The sequence below is a fragment of the Armigeres subalbatus genome, chromosome 3 (assembly GCF_024139115.2).
Source record: "Armigeres subalbatus isolate Guangzhou_Male chromosome 3, GZ_Asu_2, whole genome shotgun sequence".
In the NCBI taxonomy this organism is placed as follows: domain Eukaryota; kingdom Metazoa; phylum Arthropoda; class Insecta; order Diptera; family Culicidae; genus Armigeres; species Armigeres subalbatus.
This window is the reverse complement of record NC_085141.1, coordinates 139624489-139638746: the sequence shown is the minus strand read 5'-3', so window position 1 is coordinate 139638746 and position 14258 is coordinate 139624489. Positions and strand designations below refer to the sequence as shown.

At 39.2% G+C, this 14258-nt stretch overlaps 1 protein-coding gene and 1 long non-coding RNA gene across 2 annotated transcripts in view; one reads left to right on the top strand and one right to left on the bottom strand.

Annotated features, from left to right (window-relative positions):
• The window catches only part of LOC134219851 (uncharacterized), a 444111-nt gene that overhangs the window by 355204 nt on the left and 74649 nt on the right, over positions 1-14258 (bottom strand). The window lies entirely within an intron of this gene.
• LOC134225964 (uncharacterized) lies at positions 4671-5427 on the top strand. Its single transcript, XR_009983361.1, has 3 exons — positions 4671-4955; positions 5095-5207; positions 5284-5427. It is a non-coding gene; the product is annotated as an uncharacterized LOC134225964 (long non-coding RNA).

The window sequence follows — 14258 nt, the reverse complement described above, 5'->3', positions numbered from 1 at the left end:
AGAGGGGTAGCGCCTTCTTGAAATGGATGCATCTGCCCGGTATAAGGGGAAAGTAGTTTATAATGCTTTCTTCAAAAGAATGCGTCTACCCGGTATAAGGCGAAGGGAGGGGTAATGCCTTCTTTAAATGGGTGCATCTGCTCAGTATAAGGCGAAATGAGTTGATAATGCCTTCTTTAAAAGAACGCGTCTGTCCAGTGTCAGGCGAAGGGAGGGGTAACGCCTTCTTTAAATGGATGCATCTGCCCAGTATAAGGCGAAAGGAGAGGTAATGCTTTCTTTAAGTGAATGCATCTGCCCGGTATAAGGCGAAAGGAGTTGATAATGCTTTCTTCAAAAGAACGCGTCTGCCGGTATAATGCAAAGGGAGGGGTAACACCTTCTTTAAATGGGTGAATCTGCTCAGTATACGGCGAAAGGAGTTGAAAAACCTTCTTTAAAAGAACAAATGTACCCGGTATAAGAGGAATGAATAAGTAATGCCTTCTTTAAATGGTAGCGTCTGCCCAGTTCAAAGCTGGCAGACGCTACCATTTTTCGGTATTAAGTGAAAGGGAGAAATAAATGAATATTCATAAAAACGCCGTAACAAAGTAAAGAGAGGAGATAATCCCTTTATTATATCTGGCCCGTCTACCAGATGTAATAAAGGATTTGTAAGAGGCAATTGAAATTTTGAAAACTACTTCTACATATTCTGGGAGGACTTCCTTATGTATGTAACTCGGCTTAGCAGGTAAGCAGGTAATAATTGTGGACGTACTGAATGAACACTAATCTATTATTATCAATATTCCGCGAAATGGTAGATTCCGCCAAAAGTCATTTGGCGAAAAGGTACAAACCGCCAAATGTCGTACCGCGAAAAGTTACAAACCGCCAAATGTTATTCCGCGAAATGTTCAACCGCGAAAATGAATTCCGCGAAATAGTTTTCGGTGAAATGTTATACAATCTCGTTATGATGATGATGATGATGATACTACCATCTATTGTAGCAAGGCACCTGCCGATTGCACTGGCCATATCTGACAAACGGTTTGATCATGGTTATTATACTTTTTTTCAATCTTTCGTTTATTTGGTAGGCTCATTTGCCATGAAGCGTTACGGAGCCGAAATCATATTTTTCTATACATTTTATGATTCTTATATATAGGATTAGTTTTGGGGAACCGAAAGACTCGCGGTTTGGTCGAGGTTAGGGAATACAATAATACAGTAGGAAGGGAAAGGAATTTAGGGTCCTTAATTAATTACAATGCTGATGTTCACATGGTTGGCATTCTTGGTGATGTTTCACATCTGTAACGGGACAAAGACGCATTTCCTTGGGGAGACAACAACGAGAGGAAGACATACGGATGGGGTTAAACGGCGGGCATGGGGAGTGACGACCAGATGAAGACATTCTTGAGGGATTACGATAGCAAAAGGGATGGGTGGACAATGGTTACAGTCTAACATCAGCAACTTTCAAGAATTGGTAGACAAGGGAAATGTATTCGAGGTCAAGACCCGCCAACACTTCCCTAATAGGCTTTGGTTGTTTTCCTCGGACCCGGAGATGTTCAGTTAAAGCAGATCTGGGGCCACGATGCTCTTCGCACGCCCACACGACATGTTATTATACTAATGTTTGTATTTCATCAGCATCAGACTCCTGTATGAAGGGCCAAACATGGGTGGGGTGGTTCCATACGCAGAGACACTTATGGGAATCCACGGGATGAATGGAGAATCTCGTTCCAGAAGAAAGTTCGTACAAAAAATAATATAATCTAGCCCTCGTTTCCCAAATTGACCCAATAGATGAGGAGAAAAGCCCGTCCTTTATCCACGAGATGTTAACAATAGGAAGTTGGCGATTCCACTTTTCCTATCCAAATCGCTTCAATCGGGTGCATTTGACCATTTTAACATCGTTATGGGCCCTCCTTAGCCGTGCGGTAAGACGCGCGGCTACAAAGCAAGACCATGATGAGGGTGGCTGGGTTCGATTCCCGGTGCCGGTCTAGGCAATTTTCGGATTGGAAATTGTCTCGACTTCCCTGGGCATAAAAGTATCATCGTGTTAGCCTCATGATATACGAATGCAAAAATGGTAACCTGGCTAAGAAACCTCGCAGTAAATAACTGTGGAAGTGCTTAATGAACACTAAGCTGCGAGGCGGCTCTGTCCCAGTGTGGGATGTAATGCCAATAAGAAGAAGAAGATGGGTATAATAACATAGTTTTTTTTGTTGAGGTTTTAAGAAAACATTGCTTATTATATCATTCAGATATTGACGACACAAATTATAGATTTTTTTCGGAGCGGCACCAGAGAATCTCAATTTTTCGGTGGAATACGTCTTATTTTAGTGGAATATCACTATTCAAAATTTCAAAAACACCAAAATCCGATTGTGAGACACCTTGGGATTTAATGGGCCTAAACAAAAAAAAGGGACTCTCAGTTTTCCCACCATAAACGACGGAAAGTGCGAGCTTTCGAAGTGAATAAACAGATTGAATCGGATTGCTACATTTTGAAATATTAACACTTAAAGAAAACGTTTTTTAGAAAAAATCACAAAAAAAACTTTTTAGTTTTAAGAGATGAGCCTATGTTTTTATAAAGAAATGTGCGGGTTAAAAAATTATTAAAGTGCTCGGAATTAAGTTTTTTGTTTTTAAACATCGCAGAAAATTAAAACTCCGTGACATCTTAAAACTAGGCAAAATTCAGGTTTGGGTGGTATCAAAATTAAATACCAGTAAGGGGGGGCTTGGGGAGGTGCTTCTGAATATTTTCACCCCGTAACGTACCGACAGGGTACCCGGGTACCCACGTTTTTGGTATGACCATAACTTCGTCAGTTTTCAACCGATTTCGACGATTCCGTTTGCTATGGATTAAGAAATTCATCATCTATCCGATCTATGTCACATAGGACCGATCCGAATTACCTGGTTACCGGAGTTTTGGATTTGTAGAAGTTGATCTCCATCCAATGATGAATCCAAATGATGATTTCTTGTATCCTGAGGTATCAGTTTCGTAGAAAATTCGAGGATCATGACTTCTCAAAGTATTAGGACCACCTGATTATTTGGACTTGGAACGGATATTCCGAAATAGGTTCCCGTGGGCGCTATAGTGGCCGCAAATTCATTCTGAAGAAACCCTGGCAATATGGGTATCAAAATTCATGGAATTGTTCCGGAAACATGTTTTCCATGTAGTTGAGACCATAGGATGGATATCAACCGGAATGGTTATTCTGGAACAGGTTTCCGGAGGATCCGTAGGGGCCAACACGTGCCCTCCGTTCAGAATAACAGTAAAATGAGCATAAAGACTTTCATAAGCTGCCTTATGATTTCTTTCAAATTAAATGGTAATGAAATGTCAATGAAATTTATTTCATACAACGAATAAACGACGTAGAATCTGTGTCAAATGGTCGAAGGACAAAAAGTCGAAAGGACAAAAGGTCGAAAGGACAAAAAGTCGAAAGGACAAAAAGTCGAATGGACAAAAGGTCGAAGGGTCAAAAGGTCGAATATGTGTCATAAAGTCGAAAGTCAAAAGGTCGAAGGACAAAAGGTCGAAAGAACAAAAGTACAAGAAATGAGATGGGAGTTGTGAATAGTGACAACCCGGATAAAAATTTACAGTAACTTGTATGACATAGCCCATTGAAATACAATAGATTGTATGGCAAACAATACAAACTATTGTATGCTTATTGTAAAATGTTCACGGTTGTAAAAGATCTTTATTGTACGTACATTAAAATAACAATATATTTAAATGTTTCCGATATATTCTATTATATTTTTATTGTTCGCTTATGTTTAGTATTGCTCATCCAAAAACTAAACAATTTTTAAAAGTATTCGGTTTGGATGATCTGGAAATCCGTCTAATGTTATTGAATTAATATAATTTTGGAATATTTCATGGATTTATTATATTGATGAAATAACAATTGAAAACAATAAAATTACAATATAGCTTTGTTTGTTAAATAAATAAAAATCTTATACCGATTCTCAAGTATATATTTTCATACTGCAGGTCTTGTTGCAGGTCTAGAAATGTTTTGCAATAAAAATTTGATTTAAAAAAAATGAAAGGGAACAAAAACTTTTGCTTATAATTTTACTCGGAGAATGGCTGGATTCATTTGAGCGTGTGCAGTTTTGTTTATAGTTTTGTTAGCCTAAGGCTGTGAACCATTCCACCGATTCGTTTAACTTTTAGTTAAAATTTGACAATTCGATGGTTATTTCGCCGTGGTTAAAAATAACCCTGCTCCGGAGCATGGTTAGATTTGACAGTTCGATAGTTAAACTTTGTTCGCGAGAAAATTGGCGCTAAATCCATTTCTGTTCCGAATAACTATCAATCTGTCAAAACTCAAATAGGTCGGCTTCGGAGTAAAATTTTAACCACGATGGGAAAATAACCATCGGAGTGTCAAATTTTAACTAAAAGTTAAACGAACCGGTGGAATGGTTCACAGCCTTAGTGAAGAGATGAAAATAATGAAACTGTATGGTGCAGAAAGTGTTTTTTTCATTGCAGTTTCTTCTGCTGGGGAAGCGGTAGATCACTATGGCTTCTGTACCCTTCTGTACCGTGGTGAGTATCTTAAGTGTTGAAGCGCGTTAGAGCATCATTACTGGGCGCGAGTATTTTGATCACTCTCACTGTACTGTCATTTTAGATTAGTCACTCTTTTTCCTCATCGGTCACTATTTTCGGTATTTTCGGTTATCATTTCGGTGGCTGCATTCCGTATCGGTGACGTTCGACGTTTGATAGTTCATCAAATAGTAGCGCTGTTATTTGGTCAATTTGGTCACCTGTCAGCTGCGCTACTGTTTTAGCAGCGCGTTTAGTAGCGACCGGTAAAGTGTCAAGTAATGATACTGCGCTGACAAACGGTTTATATTCACCACCGGTAATCGTAATGTTATACTAAAAAAGTTCAATGTACATAATGAACGCAGTGGTTCATCCCGAACAAAAACTAAATGAAAATTTTATCATCATAATATCTGATGACATGACTGGTAACATGTATCCTTGTTCCTTTACAGAAATGAAGCTTATGATAAATAAAATACTGCTGCTTGCTGGTCACTGATTGAAGATCGTTCAGTGGCTACCATTGGCCAATCTCACCAACGGGATATAATAAGAACTGATGCAGGTAATTTTTTCTTTTCTTCTCGATGTATTTGTTTCTAATAAAACTGACATTCTTTTATAATTTACATTTTTCACAGGTTTATATCTATATGTATTGTCTATTCGGAACAAAGTTAGTACGCTTTTTAAACCGATGTTGGATTTTTCTCCAGATTCAGGCAACCCACTTAACTTTGAAAGTAGTGCGCTGGATTCGTCTAAAGATATGCTAAACAACCGGAGGAAAATAAAATAATTTGTAAAACAATTAATTGTATTGTATTTTTATTGTAATATCTTGTTGTATTTCTATTGTAAAACAATAGAAACAGTAATTGAAAACATGTAAAACACAATGTTTTCTATTGTTTTGTCGCTCGAAATCATCCCATTGAAGAACCGTAAAATCAATTGTTTTGCTCGAATTTTGTATGGAAAATTTTCGATTTTTTTTGAAAGATACATAACAACCCCCTTTTTAATTGTAAAAGTCCCATTTACCATTCATTTTATCGTGGAAAACCATTATTTCTCATGTGATTTTATTGTCAAAATTCCATTATATTCAATGGTAAAAATTATGTTTTAAATGGTGTTGTAACAATAAAATTTATGATATTTTAATGATATTTTTTATCCGGGAAGTGAGATGCAAGATGGAAGTAGTGAGCATAGATAAATGAGAAAGGAGAATTGAAAAATGAGAAGTGGAAAGGGAGAAATAAGAAGTAAAAAGTGACAAGTGAGAAATGTGATGTAAGAAGTAAGGAACGGAGAAGTAAGAAGTGAGATGTAAATAAGATGTGGAAAGGAAGAAAGAAGAAAGGAAGGAACATATATAGTAAGAAAGAGAAAGGAAGAAAGAAAAAACAGTAGAGGAAAAAAGAATAAAGGAAAATGGAAGAAGAAAAAAAGGAAGAAAGAAAGAAGAAAGTAAAAAGGAAAATGGAAGAAGGGAGAAAGAAAAAAAAAGGAAGGAGAAGGAGATAAGACATAATGAAGCAAAACAAAAAAAGAAGGAGGAAGCAAGTAACAAAAAGAGAAGAAAGATGGAAAAAATGAGGAACAAAGGAGAGAGAAATAAAGAAGAAAAAGGGAAGAAAGAAGGAAGGAAGGAAGAAAGAAGAAAAAATAAAGTTGGAAAAAAGAGAGAAGAAAAACAAAAAAAGAAGAAGGGGAAAAAAGGAAGAGAGAAGCAAAAAAGAAGGAGTAAAGAAAGAAAAAAAGGGAAGAAAGTAAAAAGAAAGAAGGAAGAAAAACAGGAAACAGAAAGGAAGAACAAAAGAAGGGAGAGAAAGCAGAAAAAGAGAAGAAATAAGGAAGAAAGACGGAAGAAAAGAGGAAAAAAGAAGAAAGCAAGTAGGAAGAAAGAAGGAACGACCGAAGGGTTCGGGTCGGGTTCGGGCTTGGAAAACTAGAACAATGACGGGTTCGATAAATTTTCATTAGTTTCTAGTTAATTTAAGGCTTGTTCGTTATTTGGACCTATACTCTTTTGGGTGTAAAGAGAAATATAACATATCTAGTTTGAGTTTTCTGCCAAAAAATTAGTTCGGGTCCAGCTCGGGTTTAAGACTGCAAAAATGTCGGATACGGGTCGGGTTTGGGTTTGATAAGATTTTTCATCCCGGGTTCGGGTCGGGTCCGGGCTTGAAAGGAATTTCTAATTCGGGTTCGGGTTTACAAAATGTGAAACCCGACCATCTATAATTCGAAGAGCTCAAGATGAAGAGTATGAGTGACTTATGTTTTGACCATTTTGAATAATTTTGTAGATTTCTAGACCAACATTTGAAAAGGGCGTAACAGTCAAAATTTATTCCTTTTTATTCTTCGTCTACATATATAGCTTTATATGTAAACAAAGAATCAGAAGGAATAAATTTTGCCTGTTACGCCCTTTATAAATGTTGGTCTACATTTATAATTTTTGCCTTATGTAGGGTATCGGTAGTTATTCCCGACAGACCATTGTGATTCGACACATCCCCATAAAGCCGCAAATGCATCGTTAAGTTTGATTTGAACTAGCTGAATCGTAGATTCTTGAGTGAGCACACACGATTATGGAGGAGTTTTGGCAGAATAATGTTTCTATCCTTGGTTTTTGAGAATGTGCCGGGAACTTCACCGGGACTCTACTGGGACTACCTTCCGTACGTGAACCAGTCGAAGGCTGAAAACCTCTATACTAAAGAATCTATAAATTTTCAACAATTCCGTGCAAATTTTCAACGGTTTGCTTTCAGATTTTTTTTCTTCTAAAGAAATAAGCGATCGGTATGGAACCAACCCTTACCGTATTTCATTCATTGCAACAAGTTGCATATCCACGAAGTATTCTGTTCAATTACGCTGAGTCAAATAAACAAGATTGACACCCAAGATATGCTTCACAGCTTTAACAATGCAACAAACACATCACAACAGCGTCGAACCGTATCTTCAGAATTAATCTCTATTAATTTGCGCAACCGTATGGTATCGACCGCAACTGATACAATGTACATGATAATCATTTGTATACATTAATAGTTTTCCAAGCCAACAAATAACCACACAAATGAGTTTGGTATGCGAAAAGAGGTTAGAATAACTGACAGGAAATATCACAGCAACGATCATGCATATAAGCAGCTACATGTGGATGGGACCAATCGAATGTGAGAAGCTGTAAAACATACGCATGTTCATACATACATAATGATAACAAACAAACCAAAAATACGCGTGTCTTCTTTGAGAATGATACTGTTGTAGGCTGTGGTGCGAATGAAGTGGATCACATTTCATCTCTTCGTCGACAACAGCTGGGTTTTTTCTTTAAAAACATCTACATTACTGATTTTCATTTTGCATCCAAACGACGCCTTTCGCCTATGTTCATCATTTCCACGCGAAAAGCACGAGACTAATGAAAAGCTATCATCCCATTTCCGGAATGCACCCAATCATCGAATAAAATCAGAGCACCAGGCTAAACCAACTCCACGAAATTTCCTCGCAAACAGTCCATCCCGAGTGGCAATATTTGGAAATTAACGAAGCGGCAAACAATTGCATTTCAAACCTTCCGCCGTCGTCGAGGCTCGCACGCTCGGATCGTCATTTCGCAGGGAACAACACCGACACATTCGAAGCGGCGACGTCCGCCGGGGACACTCGTGGTTGACGGCAAAAAAGAGAACGACGACGACGACGGCGACAACGGTAGCGATGATACCATAGCACAGAAGCAAGGACGGATGCTTGGTATGCAGCACATATCCCGATCATGCCCTATGGCAAGGACTTTCTTTGTTGCCGGGCCAGTCAGCAGATTCCACCGAATGAACGCCAGAAGGGTGAGGTCCACCGTTGTTGAGCTCGTCTCACACCCTTTTTGTCTGGGATGCTAACAAGTTTGGTGTGCGACAGAGGTGGGTGCAAAAAGTCCGCCGATGCATGGTCGATTGGTGTTGCGGCAGATGCGACAAAGAATTTTTGGGATTGGTTTTGGCACTCGTTACAGATCTGGATAATCGTGTTTTCTGATAAACAAATTTCAGCATAACTATAGTCAATTCAATTTTAAATATGAAGTAAGAATTTTACAATAAAATGCCAATAAAGTCATACAATAAAGCAAATACATAACAAATAAAAAAAAATCCATAAATACCTTACTAAAATAAAAAATAAATAGGTAAATCAAAAAAATCGCGTGGAAACGACATCATGGAAAATCGATTTGTCGCGGTTTTCACGTATTTCCGACCTTTCTAAAAAACTTTTTTTTTTAATCGCGTAAAAAACCAAGACAATTCCAAATACCACGACTTAGTCGTAAATCGGTTTTCCACGACTTTCAAAAGCAACTAAACATCTATTGACCACTTTCAAATATGGTGCATTCTTCTCATAGTAGGGGAAAAGGATCGGCTGTGGACGCCTTTTTGTATTTTGTCCATTTCTTAGCCCCTAGTTGGTATTATGTCTACATTTGTATATCAATGGCTTATATCAATCTTACTACTAGCGATGAAATTAGCTTGGTTTTGTCAATTTGAAAAATTTTATTGACAATTTCGAGAAATCGACATTTTTGGACGGCACCCTAAAAAACTTGGCTGAAAATCGAGATGTATAAATAAAACCACCCTTGGAGCGCAGTCTCTTCTCTATCATCCCCAGTTTCAATACTGATATGAATATGTGATATGAATGCACATGGTATTGCATGGGGCGAAACCAGAGAGGATAACAAAGCGCCCATTTTTTATGACTTGTGCGACGATTGGAACTTGAGTATTTTGAACACAGGTGAAGTAACTCAAATAGGACTTCAAGGTAAAAAAAAGTCGAATAGATCTGTCTTTATGCTCAAATTCACAATCATTAGATTGTACGTGGAAGGTAATACAAGATACCCGTGGTAGTGACCACATGCCGTTAGTCACCAGAATCAAAAATGGCCATCAACGGTCAGAACCAGTTCTGGTTCCTTTCGAGCTAACAAGAAACATTGACTGGAAAAATTTTTCATTGGCGATAAAAATCGGTATTGAATCAACTGATACTCTTCCAACGCTGGATTAGTATCGATTCCTTACCGCATGCGCACTAGAAGCTCAGAAACGACGCGTTCCAAGTATATCTGTCATAAGAAGACTAGCCACTTCTGGATGGGATGATGAATGTATTCTGAGAAATCTGATGCCCTCAAGGCTTTCCGTAACACGGAAAGTCTGAGCTTTTCGAAGAAAAAAGTCTCACATGATCATAATGGGTCAAATCGAAGACATATCGCACACAGCAGTTCAGCAGTTCAGTTCAGCTACATGGAGGCGATTGAAGGAACTAGCACTAGGACGGATGTGTAGAACGTCACCAAATAAAAAATGTGGCAGGATAAGCGATTTGAAAAAAATCAGCTTAGTGGTAGTTGTTACGGCAGGAGCACAGCAGTATAACGTACGAAGACTTGCGTAAATCTTCCCACATTGTTGTGCTATAAGGTCCACCCACTGTAGGTCGTTCTGGAAGAAAAATCCGAGGTTACTTTCGCAAAACTCGATGTTCTACCATCCATAACAAGATTTGGTATAGATTCAGAGCCTCTACGACGCCGACTTGTGATGATCAATGCCTTGGTTTTTGATGCGTTCACGTGTAGATCGTTGCGCCTCGACCAGTCCGTAACTAGCTCGAGATCAACCTTCACCATCCTGACTAATTCACGAACACAGGGGCCATGTCGTCCAATGTACAGTTGTACATCATCAGCGTAGAATTGGATAGAACAATACTTCAAAACGTTAAACGTTAGGTCGTTAATATGGCAGCAAAACAGCAGTGGGCCAAGAACCGACCCTTATGGAACACCTGATGACACCTCAGCACTACTTGAGCTTCTATTTCCACAGTAAACCGTTTGTCTTCTACCACTTAAATAGGATTCCATCAAGTATGCAGCAGAAGAAGAAAAGTATAACTGGGCTTGTAATTTACTAATGAGTTTCTTATGAGAGATGGTATCGAAATCTTTCGAAAAATCCAGTAGTAACAAAATCCCAGATCCTTTCCTATCGACAATGGCTCCTAAATCGTCGTATACACGAAGTACCGCAGTTTTGACACTTTGACCTGCACGGAAACCAGCTTGAAATTCGGTCAGTAAATTGTTACTAGTGATATGTTTTGTTATCTGCTGCTTGAGAAGCTTCTCGAACACCTTCGACAACGCACAGAGTATACTGATCGGTCGCAAATTGGAAATATCGTTCACATTAATTTTCTTTCGTAATGGGGAAAAGTAGATTTGCGAATGAACATGTTAAATAGATGCGTTATATGTTGAACAACTAACGGTAGAATAATCTTGATGAAATTAATTGGCAGACCATCTATCCCCACAGCATTCGATTTGATGTCCCACGCAGCATTAACGACTTCCCAGTATCTCACAGGTTGAAATGAGAAACTATACGGCGAAGCTGGTATAGGTCTTATCGTAGTTGGTGCACGAAAAGAACTGTTTGTAAAATTGTTTGTAAACGATTGATTCACCTCGTCTGGATCGTAGTCGCATGGTTGTGCCTTTACTCTTTTCCATAGGATTTTCGATGGAGTTCTGCTGTCCAAAAATTGATCCAGGTATTGCTTTTTAGCTTGAGCTACTCTCGTATTGGCTCGGTTCCACTTTGTATCGTTGTAGTTTAACATCCTTCATGTGTGGTGCAGCTTGCAGCCAGTCCTTATATGCCAAATCTCGTTTTAGTAAACAGCGACGTACACTATTGGAAAACCATGGGTTATGTCGACGTCGATTAGTTGTAGTCCGGAGAGGAATATACGTATCGTGTACTGCTCTAATGTTAGCATAGAAAAAATCCATCGCATGGTTTGGGTCCTCGATTTCGTAGAAGTTGTTCCATGGGATGGACAATAAAGCACTTTCCAGTGAACATGGGTCGAAATTCAAATAGTCACGGTAAGTGCACGATCTAGTTTGCTGACATGTATCGAAATCCACTGATGCAAAAATTAAGTCATGATAGGACAGACCAGGGAAACTGACTTGACCGAACCGTAGAACTTTTTCATTTCCGTTGGTCAGCAGTAGATCGAATTGTGAACATCCTCCACTATGGAAAAATGTCGTTTCTTCATTAACAGAAGATAGTGAATAAGCACGGAGAACCGATTCAAACTGAGTGCGCTCACTACTGGATCGAATCATGTCAGTATTGAAGTCTCCGATCAAGCATATATGCTCATATCGAACAGCGAAATCATTCAATATTTGTGCCAGGAAACACGAGCAGTCGTTGTTCGGAGGATTGTAGACGGTAACCAGAAGAATTTTTTGACTATCTACGTGAAACTCCAATGCCAAGCACTCGGTTTTATCTGACGAATCCATAGTGAGCTCTGTTCCGAAAACCTTGAAACAAGTTAGATGTGTTCTGTAGTAAAAAAACGATGCCTTCACCTCTCCTGTACGTCCTGTCATTCCTAGCAATGGTGTAACCGGAGATTTCTATACTACGATCACTATTCCTCTGTGATAACCATGATTCGGTGAAGCACGCAACCTCTATCTTCGATCCAGACAAACCTTCTCGAACCTCGTCCAACTTCCGAGAATTGCGCGCCCAAAAACTCTATGCATTACCGTGGCAAATGTTGAGCTTATTCGGGAAAAAAGCGGCGCTCATCACTGCTCCTGGTATGTTCGTAAAGGTGTAGTTGATTGACGGTAACATTAAGTATAGTGGGAGTGACAATTTTTAGAGGGCTACATAATAACGGAGGAATTCAGGATATACATGTTTGTCATACAAGCTTCTACTCACAAGTACAATAATCTGATTGACATAAACAGCACTTTAAAGTGAACGACATATATTAAAAATAATGATAGTTACGAATATTCATTCAAATCGTTTACACTCCGTATAACGATCCGTGGCCTCCCACAGCAAGCTTCAAGTGAACAACTCCTTGGTTGTTGTATACCGACGAAAACTTCCCCGCCTTCTTCAATTGTAGTGCCGCCGTCTTCAGCTTGCGTGTCTCTGTGGTAAGACTCTCGTTGATGTACACTCGACGGTTAGAATCGATACCGCCATGTTTCAGCTGTAGGTCACGCTTCCGCAAATAGGCACTGTAGAATTCATCCCTTGACGTCCTCAGCGCAAACTCAACTTCGATGAGACTGTTACTAACTGAGTTACTTGTAGATTTCATTCGCTTGATTTCCGCCAGTTCGGTAGTTGATTCTTTCACAGCTAAAAATCTCCCGAATACATTCAGGGTCGACTTCAGATTCTCACCAGGACTGTATGGTATTCCGCTTACAACGAGCACGTTTCGGTTTTGCAAGGAACCGATTTTCTGCGATACATTGTTTATTTTATCATCGAGCAAATCCAGCGCAGTGTCATAGTGAAACTTGGTTGAACATTAATTTTTAATCGATTTTATTTTACACCTCCTTTCATAGCTCCGATTTGACGTCATCGATCTTCTGATTGACTTCTCCGATTTCGCTTGCATTTAAAGCATAATGTGAGCCTGGAGGCTTGCTGGAGTAACTCCTTTAAAGCACCGTTGCCGGGAGCTCTCACTTACTTACTTACAGAATACTGATCAAATGTGGAACAAGTAACACACTTGTCTTAGAAAATTTCGATTATATGCTTGAACTGATACGTCAGTCAAGATTGCTGAGAGTATAACTCAACTACATCTTCTTATTGGCATTACATCCCCCACTGGGACATTGCCGCCTCGCTGCTTAGTGTTCATTCAGCACTTCCACAATTATTAACCGCGAGGTTTCTAAGCCAAGTTACCATTTTTGCATTCGTATATCATGAGGCTAACACGATGATACTTTTATGCCCAGGGAAGTCGAGACAATTTCCAAACCGAAAATTGCCTAGACCGACACTGGGAATCGCCAGCCAACCTCAGCATGGTCTTGCTTTATAGCCGCGCATCTTACCGCTAGGCTAAGGAGGGCCCCTCAACTACATATCGTCAGAACTTTGTCTTTCATGTTATAACCCACCTCGAGTTAACTTCATCAACGACAGCCCCTCCATTAAATTTGATCTGTCCATGAATCATGCTATTCACGGAATACCAGATCATCTTCGAAATCTTTCTATTCCCCATTTTTACTGAAAAATATCATCACGTCAATTGCAACAATACATATTTCACTGATGGTTCTCGCATTAACAGATCCACTGGCTTCGGTGTTTTCAATAAAAGTTCTACCACCTTCCGAAAACTTCAAGAACCGTGCTCGGTTTATGTTGCTGAGCTGGCAGCAACTAACTTCGCTTTGGGGATAATGTCCGATCAGCCCGTAGACCATTATTTCATCTTCTCGGATAATTTTAGTTCTAGCGAGGCAATCCGGTCGATAAAACCAGTTAAGCACGGATCATACTTTCTTACAAAAATTAGAGAGCAGATGCGTGATTTGGTCGAAAGATCATTCAAGATTACCTTTGTATGGGTCCCATCCTATTGGCTAATCTATGGGAATGAGAAGGCGGACACGCTAGCAAAGGTGGAC